Source organism: Nipponia nippon, unplaced genomic scaffold (genome assembly GCF_047370975.1).
Source record: "Nipponia nippon isolate SJK-2023a ecotype South Korea unplaced genomic scaffold, ASM4737097v1 scaffold_32, whole genome shotgun sequence".
NCBI classification, from domain to species: Eukaryota; Metazoa; Chordata; class Aves; order Pelecaniformes; family Threskiornithidae; genus Nipponia; species Nipponia nippon.
Window position 1 is genome coordinate 1,344,135 of NW_028262350.1, and position 14,570 is coordinate 1,358,704.

Here is a 14,570-nt window from a genome sequence, read left to right on the forward strand (position 1 = left end):
CTCGTTCCTCCCTGTGCATCTCTGCTTTAACGCCAGCCCCATCTGGTTTCTCCTTCCCGGGGGCTCGGTCACCTTGGGCCTGGCGTCAGGGAGCAGCTGAGCTGCAGCGATCAGTGCTGCGACCTTGGCCGGCGTCCTTCAGAGCCGGCATCCTTCAGAGCCGGCATCCTTCAGAGCCAGCCTCGCACGGCTGAGTCCCCCGGCTGCCCGTGGCCAGGCCAGCCTGCGTGAGGGTGCAGGGACGCACACCCCTGCGACCCCGTCAATCCGCCCTGGCTGGCGCGGGCAGCCTCCTCTGAGTGTGCTGCCGCTGCGTCCCGCAGCCCGGGGCAGAGGCGGTGGCTGCTCCCCTCCGATCAGCCATTCAGGTCACTCCCGCATCGATCGGGTCTGGAGTGTGCTGATAAACTGACTTCAGAGCCACAGGGACACAGGGAGGCTGAAAGTCCGTGTCTGACCGGTCTGCGTGCTGTGGGCTGCCCGAGCGCATCCCCAGCCCCAGCCTGCTCCCGGCAGGCTCTCCCCATGCGCCGGCCCGCTGTCTTTGCTTTGCACCACATCTTCCCGCTGTGGGTCCGACCCCCGGCCGGGGGGACCCTCTGCTCCCCCCTCCTCGCACAGCCCAGGGCCAGGGTCCCCTGAGGCGGCTGCAGCCGGCCCTGTGCCACCCCGCTCCTGTCCCCTCTGCGGCACAAGCGTGGCCGTGCCTCCGCGGAGATGTACCTGGTCCTTCGGGCAGCGCTGGGCCAGCTTCTCCTGTGATTAAACCAGCCTGAAGCCCCACTTCATCGCTCCAATCGCCCTGTCAATAGCTGGGCATTAGAGAGGGCTGCTGGCCCGATTCTTGCCCACTGACACATCCCCTGTCAATAACCTCTGGATTTAAGTCCGTGGCTTGGAGCATCTTTGCTTATCTCAGCTCCCTGAAGCACTTAAGTTCCTGGCCATCATAACTCCCTGCCTGTAAGTGGAGACAGGCACCATTAGACCCGCAGCAAACAGCCGCTGTGGCAAGTTTTGCTGCCAAAAGTGCCGTGAAGGTGTTTTCCAGCTGCTCTTTGCAGGTGATCTTCCCGCAGGTGGCCAGGCCAGGGCTTGGCCTGGGGACGGGCACAGCCCCAGAAGCGCCCACGTCCTCCTTCCCCCACACCCCCTGCCTCTGGCGGCCACGTGTGCTCGCAGACCTCTCCAGAGCGAGGGTAATGCAACGATTTATTTTTATACAGCCCATTTCATTTATCATCAGTGCATCAGAAAGCGACAATTCACCTTTCAATGCACCAGCTGAAAAAAACCCGGCTCCGCTCCGCTTGGCAGCGCCTCAGATTGGCCCTTTCCTGAGGCTGGTGTTTAGCAGAGACTTAGAGCTCAATCTGTTTAGCTTATCGAAAAGTAGCCTGAGATGTGACTTGATTACGGTGTGCAAGTACCTTCCCAGGGAGAAAACTGCCAGGTATTAAAGGGCTCTTTAACTCAGCTGAGAGAGGAATAATAAGAACTGAGGGCTTGAAGATAAAAGTCAAACAAATTGAAACTCACAATGAGGTGCAACTCTGCAGCAAGGAGGGCACAGAGCGGCCGGAGCAGGATCCCTGGGCACCTTTCTCAAAGCGATGCCCTGGCTGGGCCGCGGGCAGCAGGGCCGGGGGTCCGGGCCGGGGGGCAGCTCTGTCCTGCCCTGCACCTCTGTCCTGCCCTGCACCTCTGTCCTGTCCTGCGGCTCTGTCCTGCGCCTCTGTCCTGCGCTGCACCTCTGTCCTGCCCTGCACCTCTGTCCTGCCCTGCGCCTCTGTCCTGCGGCTCTGTCCTGCGCTCCACCTCTGTCCTGCGCTGCACCTCTGTCCTGTCCTGCGGCTCTGTCCTGCGCCTCTGTCCTGCGCTGCACCTCTGTCCTGCCCTGCACCTCTGTCCTGCGCTGCACCTCTGTCCTGCGGCTCTGTCCTGCGCTCCACCTCTGTCCTGCGCTGCACCTCTGTCCTGCCCTGCGCCTCTGTCCTGTCCTGCGCCTCTGTCCTGTCCTGCGCCTCTGTTCTGTCCTGCGGCTCTGTCCTGCCCTGCGGCTCTGTTCTGCCCTGTGGCTCTGGCCCTGCGCGGGTGTGGCCTTGGGCAGCGGCAGGGTGAGTCCGTGGCATCTGTGGGCGAGGGCGATGGGGGGCTGAATTTTCCTTCCCAGGCACATCTGAAAATCTCGCTGTCGCACGGTATCTCTGCCAGAGCCCAGGAGCACGTCAGCCCCCGGGGTGACCTTTCCTGGGACAGCTGGAGCCTCCCTTTCTGTACCAGGGGAAATTCCAGCCTGGTGAAAACTGCTCATCGTGGAGGAACTCGATCCTGAAAACCAAAAGCCCTCTCTCCACGCCGCTCCTACCTCCCCTCTTCTCCGCTGCCGGGGGTGCGTGGGAGCCCGCAGAGCGCGCAGGGACGTCCTGGTCTGGCTCTGCTCCACCGTCCCTGCGGCCGACGGCTGCACGTCTAACGATTCCCTGCTGGGAGTTAATCTTGACTGTTAGCATGTCAGGTTGCCAGTGGATTAAACAAGGGGATTAGCATCAAACAATTTCCCTCCCACCCTGAGCGGGGAGGCAGGAAATATAATCACTGTGGTTTTATTTTGCTTAGGCTAAAAAAGCTCCCTGGCATGTGGCCGGGCGATGCCAGCCGTGCCGGTGGCACAGGGAGGCATGTGCCCAGGGCGCTGCGGGGGCCTCTGCTGCCCACGGGTGACGGGGATGCCAAGGCCAGGGCTGCTCGTCCCGGGGGGCTCAGGGAGGTGTCCCTGCAGGGTGGCACTCGTGGAACCGCTGCAGCCTGCGCCCGGGGTGCTGGGTGCAGCCGCGGCTGGATCAGACCAACCCATTGCCCAGCCGTGAGGGGCGCGGGGGCCGATCCGCTGGGCCCGGGGCAGGGGCTGCAGCGGTCACCAGGTGCCCCCCAGCAGGGCACAAAAGCCGGGGCTGGAGAGGGGGAGGCTCCCAGCCCCCAGGCAGCGACTGAGCCGCCCCAGCGCCTGCCGGCCTGGGCTGAGCTGGGGATGGAATTGCCTTGCAGGTGCAAAAGCAAATCTGTCCTCCCAACTGCTCCCAGGTTCCAGAGCCAGGGGACAGCGACGCAGCTCTGATCCGATGGCTGCGGTGCTGCAGACTTGCCAGCTTTCATCCCAAGCTTCCTCCCCACCTGTGATCCCAGGATCCACTGTCAGCACCAGGCACAGCGCTGCCCTCTCAGACACTACATAAGAAGTAAAAGAAACCCTCTAATCCAGGGTGTGTGCTTGATAAAGAACTCGCGCGTCTTGGCTGGTGGCAGGGGCAGAGCGGCGAGCCCCGTGCTCAGCGCAGAGACTCGACATCCCTTTGGACCAAAGCGCCGCGGGGGAGCAGCCAGCCTTGCGTCCCCGCGTCCTCTTTGGCCCAGATCTCCTTGCTCCATGGCAGTTACTCGGCCGCTGTCATCTGAGGAGCATTTCCAGGGCAGCCCAGTCCCTGGTCAGCCGAGAAGGACGGGACGGCTCACTGGGACCAGGCAGCGGCTGGGCCGTGCCCGTGGTGGGCTCGGCACGGAGAAGCGTCGCCCTGGGGAAGGGGGTGGCCCAGCAGCGGTGGGTGGGCTGGCGCAGGGCTGTGAGGAGTGGGAGCACGGTCGTTTGCTTCCTCATCAGATGGCCAAGAGCAGCAGAAGACCCATGGAGATCTCCCCCCGTGGCCCCCAGGGTTCTGGGTCCGAGCCGGTGTGGGGGCTCCTCCTGCCCAGGAGGGGAGATGCTGCTGCAAGTTATTCCTGGAGGGGGATTTGCCATGTGTCTCCTTCTCCAGCGATGGGCTACCTGCTTCTCTCCCACTTGAGATGGGACCTGGCAGAGCCATGGGCTGCTCCCTGGCAGCAGCGCAGGCAAGACGCCGCGCCTCTCCCTGCTGCTGCCTCCCCCATGGCACAGCCCCGTGAGAGGGAAAGCTCTCCTGCCTCTCCTGCCTCTCCTGCCTCTCCTGCCTCTCCGGGCTACACTGCTTTTAGGGAAACTCGTGGGAACCTCCTCGCCCCAAGACCAGTTAATCAGCTGAAATCGGCCGAAAGGTCCTGGGCAGGCGCTGATGCATGGGCGGGCGCTGATGTGTGGGCAGACACTGCCCCATGCATGCACACCTCGCTTTTCTAGGAAACCGGGCTAAAAATACTGTCCTAGGGCTGTGCGGCAAAAGGCTGGGCAGATCCTCAGCTACTGGAAGCCCAAGTGATTTACAGCCCGTAGCCCGTGCGCGGTCCCAGCCCCACTGTCCCTGGGGCTGCGCAGGGGCAGGGACGATCCCGGCACGCGGCAGCTGGGGCCGGGGCCAGGGCACCTCTCCGCTGGGCAGAAGAGCAGGGAGGCTGCAGGGATCCCCCTTCTCCAGCGCTGCCAAGGGGGTTTGCCTCTCCTAATCTTGCTGTTTGTTCGGTGACTCTGCATGGGCCTGCGCCTCGGCAGGACACGGGGAAGGGACGGTACGCAGCACGATGGGGGTGAGACCCAGGGATGGCTCGGCGGGTGCCGGCACAGCTCGGGGCCCGTGGGGACCCGTGGCACAAGCTGCAATATCGGAAAATTCCCAAACAAAATTTCATGCACTAAATCTCAGGGCTGCGATTCTGCTGAGACCTGACTTTATAATTGGATCTGTCAGAAACCCGTCACACTTAATGTGCAGCTGCCAACACGCTGTGCGGCTCCTCGCTGCGCTCCGCCGCCGGTGCCGGCTCTGCCCCTCTCCCTGCCCCTCTGCAGGCAGCGCCCTGCGGGCAGCGCGGGCTCCCCAGCCCGGCCGGGAAAGCCTCGTCCTGCCGTGCCCATCGCCCCAGCCCGCTGCAGAAACATCCCCAGCTGCTGCCGCACGGCCCGGCGCTGGGAAGGGCTGCGACGGGAGCGCTGCTCATCCCACCCATTCCAGACACCGACCCCCTCGGCATGCAACATGCCAGCAGCTCTCCCTCCCGTTGGGAGCGGTGGACTGGGAGTACCCAGGCTCCTGCCCCACGCCGGTGCTGCCGGCTGCAGCTGTGTGTTCCTGTATAAAGAGGAGGCGTTTTTGCACCCGAGGGCTGTGAGCTGTGCTGTCACCATCGGCCTGGTGAGTGCTCCCAGTCCATCACACCTCGCACGCCGTCCGGCTGCTTCTCCTTCTGCAGCCGTGGTTATTTTGGCGGATGGTTTTTGTTCGTTCGTTTGTTCCCCTCCCACGGTTTCCCTGCTATTACCCAAAACGGAGCATGGTGGGGCGGCAGCAGTGGGAGAGAGCAAGGAGCTGCTTCTCCTTCCTGTCCCGTGCGGGACCACACGCCACTCTGCAATTTGAGCAAACTCCAGTCATGGTTTTTAAGTCCTTTTTGTGTTTTATGCAAGAGGGCGGCACTTGCCAGGCTCGCAGGAGAGACGGCGGATGCAACGCAGAGGCTGCTGCGCGTCGGCCGTGCGGTCGGGCAGGTCTGGTTTGTACTTTCTGCCATGGAAGCCTGGGATGCTCAACAGCTTTGGGGGGAAAATAATGTGTATTTGAGCATGTTTCTGGAAGTTCTTCAGTGTCATTTACCCTCTCCGACGCAGTGCAGAGCCTCGGGCTGCGCAGTGGGACATCGCAGCCCCTTGGTCAGGTCAGGCTGGGCCTCCCACCCATCTCCAAAGCCCCCGCAGAGGGGATGGGGCATTTGGGGCTTCTGAGGAAACATCCAGGGTTTCCAGGAAAAGGTCAAGATTTCTGGTTCCTCTCTCTGCCCAGGGACCAACAATCAGGGCTGGGCACTGGGAGAATCTGGCCGCCTGGAATTTTCCTGCTTGAGGAAAGATCCAGCTTGCACCTGAGCCTCCGGCGCTGGGAGCGGGGCGGTGGGGGCCAGCCCCTGCTTCGGCCTGGGGACCGTCCGAGTTTTGCCTCGAGGTGCCTGAGATTCCCCCTCTGCCACCGGGGAAGGCGGTGGGACGGTGCCGGTGCCAGCGAGGCCGCGGCAGCGTTGGCGAAGCGTGGGAGCCCAGCAGCCTGCGGCCGCCAAGGAGGAGTGTGCCTGCGTGTTCTCCACCTGAGTAATCAAAACCCTTACCCAGTGTTTGATTAAAGGCCACAAAACATATTATCTTTGATTCTTTCCCTTTATTTTTGTTCCCTTCATTTGTCCCTTGGAGATGAGGGCTGCTCTGGTACTTATTAGTCACAAAGCCCTAACCTCGCGCTGCGTTCCTGCTATCTGAGAAATGAATTATTAATGGTGCATTAAACAGAGACTGGAAAGGGGCCCTGGGACACTGATAATCAGGAGCTAATTGAGGAAGAAATGAGATACCGCTCCCGTTGCAGAGCGAGGACTGTGCAGCGCTGCGATACCAAAGGTGACCCTACTGCAACTCCTGGGCCCACTGCGCCAGGCTCTGCCTGTGCAACGCTTGCCGATGTGTCATGCGTGCACGCTTTGCCCTGGCCGGGATGCTCTGCGCTGGCTGGGATGCTCTGCCCTGGCCGGGATGCTCTGCCCTGGCCGGGATGCTCTGCGCTGGCTGGGATGCTCTGCCCTGGCCGGGATGCTCTGCCCTGGCCGGGATGCTCTGCGCTGGCCGGGATGCTCTGCCCTGGCCGGGATGCTCTGCCCTGGCCGGGATGCTCTGCGCTGGCTGGGATGCTCTGCGCTGGCTGGGATGCTCTGTGCTGGCTGGGATGCTCTGCCCTGGCCAGGATGCTCTGCGCTGGCCGGGATGCTCTGCCCTGGCCGGGATGCTCTGTGTGGTCCCCGAGCTCTGCTGTGTCCCATGTGTGTCCTGCCTGATGTGGGAGACAGGAGCAGGCAGGGCACTGCCAGTGCCTGGATCTGTGCAGGCAGGAGGGCTGCACAACAGCCGCTCCTGACGGGAGGAGGCTGGGCACCGTTTCTCCCTGCACTTCGGCTAATCCTGGGTGAAACGGCACAGCCAAGGAACGGCCCTGGGGACGCAGCGGGCCTGGGAGCAGCGGCCGTGGCAGCATTTGACAGAAGGGACGAACGTGGCCATTGGAGTCAGGGGATTAGCACAGATTTTTTCCAGGCTGCCCGCAAGCCTGCAGAGAGCTCAGCCCAGCGCCATGCTGCCATGCCAGTTGAGGCCTGGCAGAGCTCGGCTGCGGGGTGGCACGGGGAGGCGAGGATCTTTCCCAGGGGCCCAGAGGAGCCCCACGATGCTCAGCCCCCAGCCCCTCCAGCACGGCAGGGCTGGGAGATGAACTCCTGCAGTCTGGAGGCAGAGGCTGCCCGGGCAGAGCCGTGCGGTGAGGCGGGAGGGCTCATACCCCGACGGGTTGTTTATTTATTTTCCAATATGTCGCCTGGCATCAGCTGTGTCCCTGCTCCCCTGCCTCACTCTCGAGCTGGTACAGCAAGCTGCCCGGCACGCCGGCAGCTGGGGAGCAAACAGCGGCACCAGCAAGCAGGAAGGTGCGTTAATAAAACATGGGGCTGGCGTGCACTGGGGGGGCTGGCACACACTGGGGTGGGGGGCTGGCACACACTGGGGGGTCTGGCACACACTGGTGGGGGCTGGCACACACTGGGGGGGGCTGGCATGCACTGGTGGGTGTCTGGAACATGCTGGGGGGGCTGGCACACACTGGTGGGGGGCTGGCACATGCTGGGGGGGCTGGCACACACTGGTGGGGGGCTGGCACACGCTGGGGGGGGGAGCTGGCACCCCGGGCTCAGGCAGGCAGCAAGAAGAAAGTGGACAAACGTGTTCAGGCCCCTGGAAAGCTGCTGCATCCCACATTTTTGATGGCATGAAGCATCTCTGGGGGCCTGGCTGGGAGCGCCCGACCACGGGGACAGGGGCTCTTCCTTCGGGCTTCCCATCGGTGCTTGGCAGCAGCCAGGGTGCCCGGGGCGGCACCCCTGCTCAGGGCCGGCCGCTGGCACAGGCTGCTCCCCGTGTCCCCGGGGATGACGTCCCGCCTCGGCAGTGGCTGCTCAGGGTGCTGGATCCTGCCGCACCTCGGCTGAACTTCTGCACAAGTGACTGGGGGCCGAATGATTCCAATCATCTTTTATTTATTCTCTTTTACTGTTTTTCTACACAGCTTTGAGCCACGGGCCTGTCAAACTTCTCCTTTTCCACCCCAGTTCCATTAAAGCATAAAAAACGTCTCCTTTTAAGCCTGAGCCAAATGGCAAACCTGTGCGAGCCATAAAACTTTCTGCAGCAGCTGAGGCGAAGCTGTGAAAAATGCTGCGGCACGGACGGTGTCCCCTTCTCGCTGCTGGGGAGCTGAGAAGATCTGCAAAGGCCTCTCGCCATCGGGACCGAGGGCTCGGGGCGTGGGCAGGGGCCGCCGGGGGGGTTGGTCCTGGGATGGCAGGGACAGGGCATGACCGAAAATAGCATTGAGTTTTGGTTATAAAACATATTGTCCGCGTTGCTAAAGCAGTTGGGGTTAATAGGATGTTGAGCAAATCACAGCTTTTCTCTGTGCCTCAGTTTACCTCCTGGAAAAGGGGGTCCCAGCAGCTCCCCCGCAGCACGGGCAGCGCAGCTGAGCCCCGCACCCAGCTGAGCCCTGCACCCAGCTGGGGCCGTTCAGCCTCCCCCACCCCGGGCGGAGGCTTTAAAGGTGCTGTGGGGAGGCTGGTGGGCCCCGGGGCTGAGGGCTGCTTGGGGACCGGGCTGCAGAAGAGAACTAGGTTTGTTCTGTGGGGAAATGGCTATTTCTGCTGCTGGGATGGAGCTGGCATCGGCGATGTTTCCTGAGCCCGGGAGGCAGGAGAATCCTTTGCAAACGGGCAGGTGTGTGTGGCTCTGGGGGCGGCGAGGGGACTGGGGGCTGGGGGAGCAGCCGTCCTGCTGGCACAGACCCCGACTTCTTCCCCTGGGCCTGCTCCTGCTCAGCTGCCCCCTGCACAGGCTGCTGCGATCCACCAGCCAGAGACCTGCGGGGGCTGCCCATGCCGCCAGCACGAAGCCCCCGCCCGGGCTGGGACCACCGGGCTTAGGGTGCTGGATCCCTGCTGCTGTGACCCGAGGCACCGCCTGGGGCTGGCGCTGCTCCCCCCGGGGCTCCGGCGCGTCCCCCTGCTCCGTGCTGTGAGGGCGAGGCTCGCCCTCGCTCCCCTGGCTCCGGCACCAGGTGCTTCGGGGTCCCGCTGGGATGTGGCCGTGGGGTCTCGGGGGCTGGGGAAAGATGGGGAGAAGCCGCTGCCATCGGCTGCCCCGGCCGTGTGCTGGGGATGCCTCTGCTGCTCTGCACGTGGCCAGCGTCAGCCTGGCGCAGCCCCGACGTGTCCCGCTGCCTCCCGTCTCCAAACACGAGCGGTGTTTTGGTTTGAGACCCGACTGCCCCGCTCCCCTCCCGGCACCCGTGGGCTCCGCTCTGCTCCCCCCGGCCGGGGCTCCCCGCTCTGGCTCCGCTCCGACGTCACGCCGAAGCAGCCGCAGTTGATCCAGACTCCTTGCATAAATATTTATGCACTGATGCAGTGCTCTTCTAAATATAAAGCTTTATCTGGAATTTCATTTAAACATTAAGTGTAGATAATTTATTTATAATTAATGTAGACATCAAGTCCCATCTCTGGAATGCCTGTGAGCTTTCATTTATAATTGGGAGGTAAGTCAGAAGCTAGAGGCTGGGCCTCTTATCAGTTTCGTTTTAATTTTCCTCCTGCAGCAAACGAAGCTGGTGCAATTCATCTCTCATTAGGAGGAAGCACAAAACTCCCCTAAAATAACAGTTTTATAGGGACCATGTAATAAACCCATCTTTGTTCTTCTCCTCGCCTTTGATAATATTACCAGGGCTCACAGCTCCCTTCAAAGTGTTGCTCTTCCTTAAAAATAAGTCGATTAAAAATTAAAACCGCTTTTCCATACAATAAAATTTACTCCCCGCAATTATGCGGAGGGACTAGTTATCTTCCTTTTGTAGATTTTAATTAAAAGTTACAACGGGAGGGAAAGAACAACTGCCATAAAATAATAGAAGTCTCTCCACTAAGGATGAGTTATTGGTGCCTTTTCGCTCCAGCAGCCTTTCGGGAGCCGACGCTGCGGCCGAGGCAGCGGTGCCCGGTGCCGGCGCAGGGCCGCGAGGGCGAGCGGTAACGGGGGTGGCTGGGGGAGTGGGGCTGGGGCTGCGGGTGCCGGGGGGGGGAGCCAATGCTGGGGTTCCCTCTGTTGTTCCTGCACCCGGTTGGGGGTTTCCTGCACCCATGGGTGCCCGAATGGGCGCTCAGCTCGGCAGAAAGCCCGTCTCACGCTGAACCCCCGGCAGTGCTGGCTCTGACCTGTTTGTGCTCTTGCTTCTGTGCCCCAGTTAGAAAACGGGGCCCGTTGTTCTGCCTGCAGCACCCATGGGTGCAGGGTGCTGGTGCTGGGGTGACAGTGGCTGTGCGGATCCTGGGGTGCAAACCAGGCTGTCCACACAACCTGGCTCTGCCACGGGCGCGGGGGCATGGCTGCCCCGGGACTGTTTCATCTCCAGAGGCATGGGTCCATGACCGCCCAGGCACCGGGGTCCTTCCTGCGGCACAGCCACGCCGGCGGCAGCCGGAGTCCCTGAGCCCTTCCTCGCAGAGCGCGTTAAGGTGCAGCTGTGCCACGGAGGCTGTACAACGCGCTCATCTGGCCCAGATATTTTATAAAAGCTAAGAGGGACGATCAAAGGCAGCTCCATGCTCGCACTAAAAATAGCGGGTGCCCGGGACGGCACTGGGGCCGCCGGCAGGAGCCCGCGGTGCCTTGGTAACCTGTAAACACTGAGCGTCGCCCACAACAGCCCTGTTGGGGCTCGATTGTCCCTGTTGCTTGTTGTTGAAGTCACGCAACAGCCCCTGCTCCTCTCAGCTGCTGCAGGGTGACGAGGGTGGGTGCTGAACCGCGTGCACGGCCACCGGGTCCGTCCCACTGCGGGGCTGGAGCATCCCTGCCGTGGGGCTGGAGCATCCCTGCTGCGGGGCAGCCTCCAGACCGCTCTGGGGGACCAGGGCCCCCGCCCCGAGCACGGCTGCACTGCCCGGTCAGCCAGGGTCCCCGCAGGGACAGACCCCATGCGCCCGGTGTGGGACCAGCAGAGCTGCAGAGCATCAGCTGCTGCAAACATTTGAAATTCATAAACCAGCTCCCCCGGACCGAGGGCCGGACTCCAGCTCCCCAGCGTTTCTGTGATGGATAGCACGCTCCTCTTGTTGCCTTTTGGTTTCCAAAGGTTTTGCTAGCACGCTCTTTGCCTCGGGCTTTTCTAGGCTCAAGTTAGGCATCTCTTGCGCCTGAGATTTTGACACACCCTGAGATGGCTTTGAGGTTTTCATCTTCCCTTTTGCTCCCAACCAAACAACGCCAGTGGTACAAGGGCTGCAGTGAAGCAGGCGGGCGCTGCGGCAACTGTGCCGATGCGGGCATTTGGGTGGCCCCTGGGCTGCATCACTGCCCCGTCCCGCTGCCCCAGTGAGGTGCTGGGGGAGCCAGAGCTCGGTGGCAGAAGTGCAGCCGTCACTGCGGAGGCAAGGCGTCCGTTGGGCATGAGGACAGACGCACAGACAGGTCACTGTCCCAGCGCTCTTGCCCTGTCCTTAAAAGCAACAGGAAGGTGCTGCTGGGCCACAGGTTGATCTTCAAACCGCGCACCCTGGCGTGCCACTGGTAACGGCCTTACCTAGCAGGAGAGCGCTGAAGTTTAATTACGAGCTATTTGGCAAGTGCTCGTGTGGAAAGGGCTGTGTAAATGGAAAAGCTTATCCTACTTTTACAACAACTCTTCCAGAGTGCAAACCTTTGCCCCTGAGGACACCGCGGGCTCCTCTGAATCCAAATGCAGGTGTTTGCCGAGCTGGTGCCCTCCCTGTCTGCGCTGAACACTGGGTCCGGTCCCCGCATCTGGCCAGAGCCAGGTAATCTGCTAACCCAGCTAACGGGCGCAGCGCAGGCAGCAGAGCCCAGGGGCTGCTATCGCCTGGGGCCGGCGCGGCCGCGCTCGCCCCGTGTTGCCGTCTCGCTCTCCTGGAGGCTGGTGGCTCTGCCGTGCCCGCATCCCGGCATCCCACCGCCCGCGTCAGCAGCGTGCCGTGGGAATTTAAGGCAAACAACCTAGAACCCACCAAAGACGGGCCCTCGCACCCAGGCTATTGACTGGGACCGGTCCTGCTCCGTGCCAGGGGGTGGGCAGGGTCAGTGCAGCCTCGGCGCAAAGGCGAGGATGACTTCCCACGGGCCGGGGCCGCCTGTCGGTGTCGTTTCTTTAAGCTGTTATGGCTGTTGAGATGTTCTGCTGCTCATCTCCCCATCACCTGCCCCCTTCTGCTGGCTGTAAAGATGCTAGCCCCCATTGATCTGGATCTGAAACATTTATGAAATCTTTATGGGCTTTTGAAAATATTTTAATTCCCTGACAGTGCTGCTTTCACAAAAAAAAAAAAAATTATGACTCAACGAGCAATTATAGGCTTAACAGCTGCTGAATGGCCCCAGCAGCTGCCGGAGCAGCTTGGCACGGCTCAGCACGGCAGCCGAGGAGCCAGCAAGGCTTCCTGGAAAGCGATGCTGGGACTGAGCCGCCGCACGCCGAGCTTCCCGGGCTGCGGGACCCCTCCTCTGCCCACCTCCCTCCCGTGGGCCTCGGTGCCCAGAAGCCGGGCAGAGAGAGGCTCTGCCTGCCGCAGGTCCCTGCCGCGTGGGAGGCAGTGATGCTGGGAAGGGACGAACAGCGCTCGGCTGCGCCCGGGGAGCCAGCATTGCAGCCAGCCAGCGCCGGTGGGACCCCGGTGGGTGCTGCAGGAGGGGGCCCTCCTCCCCTTGGAAAAACCTTCGGGCCCTCAGGGGCAGCTTGCCTGGGTGGGGCTGGGGGGCTCTCGACCCTGGCTGGGCTCTCTCGGGGGGCACTTTGGCAGCACCTGAGCTGCCGACCCCCGTCTCCACGGGGCACGGCAGACCCTCCGCAGCCATTTCAGGGGGATCCGTCGCTCATGAATCACACGCAAGTTGCTGCGCTGGCAGCGGCAGCCAGTGACGGCACCGGCTCCGTGCCCCGGTGCTTGCAGACAGGCTCTGTGCACGGGCGTGTGCGGGCCAGGGCCAGTAGCCCGGGGTGGCTCAGTGCTGGTGGCTCAGGCTGCGTGCTCGGGGCTGCTTCTCGCGGAGCCGGCCGGTGTGGGAAGGGCTTTGTGATAATCAGCTGCTGAAAATTGCTTTCAAAGACTCTCGCTTGCTGTCTCTCCTGGTCCGCCACAGGTGCTTGCAGTGGTGCCTCGAAGAGGGGTCTAGACCGTGGTTTGTGAAGGTGGGCTCCTCCTCGTCGTCCCCTTCCCTGTCTGCTGGTGATTTGGGACCCCGATGCTGTGCAGGAGCCTGGGGCTCTCCGGGCAGGGCATGGGCAGGGCTCGTGGTCCTGTGGCTCCACATGTCTCGATGGCATCGTGTCCAGGACAGCCTTCGGCTCCTCCGCCACCCCCGCCCGGCAGCCGGCTCACCGGCGAGGTGCCACCGCGGCGTCCCCGGGCAGCACCAGCACCTCCCGCGCAGTGAGATGCTCGGAGCTGGCGGGGCCGATAACGCAGCTCCCTCGCTGCCATGAGGATGTAGACCGTTGGGTTGATTGTAAAACTTCTTATTTACTGAACGTGGAGCTGCTGAACGGCACGGCCATAAGGAAAGGTGAAGCTTCAGCCCTGACGCGTGCCCGTTCCCCAGCGGGAAGAGCTGACGCCGTCAGAGGAGCAAACTCAGGCCGATGCTGGGGCTCTGCTCTGGGCTCTGCTCAGCAGAGCCGCTGCCTCGCCCGTGGTGGGCAAAAGGCTTTCTCCCCGCTAGGCTCGCTGCTTCTCTGCCGAATGCAAAAAGCTGCTGTAAAGAAATGAGCACGGGGGTGGGAGAAACTTTGTGAGCAACTGCGGCGAGATGGAGGATTTGTGTGTGCTTGTTCCTTCTGCTAATCTGTCCCACAGCATTTCTGTGCGGTGCAGCTGGAGACGACCTTCTCTTTGTTTAGAGATTTGTCTTCATTTTCAGAAATATCTGCAGCAAACTAAGAGGGTTAAGGGCGACGAGTCTCCATTGGCCTTGGCACAAACAATATCTCGGGGAGAAGCTGAACTAAACACAAGAGAAGAGGTGTCTCCAGGAGGATTAGCCGGCATTGCTGAGATGCATATCGCACTGATTGCCTCGCCTGTCTTTGTGCCGTGTTTCTGGATGGGAAAACAAGTTTATTTGCAGCCTGTTAGGGTTTGTTTTGAGCCAGCTGAGGCTGGGTCTGCGTGGGAAGGAGACGGGGCTGGGCAGGGCTGTATGGGAAATAAAGAAGGGATAGCGAAGTTAACAGCAGTGAAAATGTTTTCATGAGGAACTTCATCAGCAGAGTGGGTTTGCACGGTGGGGAGCCAGTGCCCGGCGGAGCTGGGCTCCCCTCGGCGGGCGCGGAGCCGGGGTCCCGCCGAGCACGGCTTGCATGAGCCGATGGGGCCCGACCCGGCGCTCCGGTGGGAACCGCTGCCTCCTCCCTCCCGCCCGCTGTTCTCCCTCTGGCTGGCACAGCGAAGCGTCCCCGGCTCAGTCCCGTCACAGGGACAGGCTACAGTGGGCAGGAGTTTAGTTTAATTAAAAA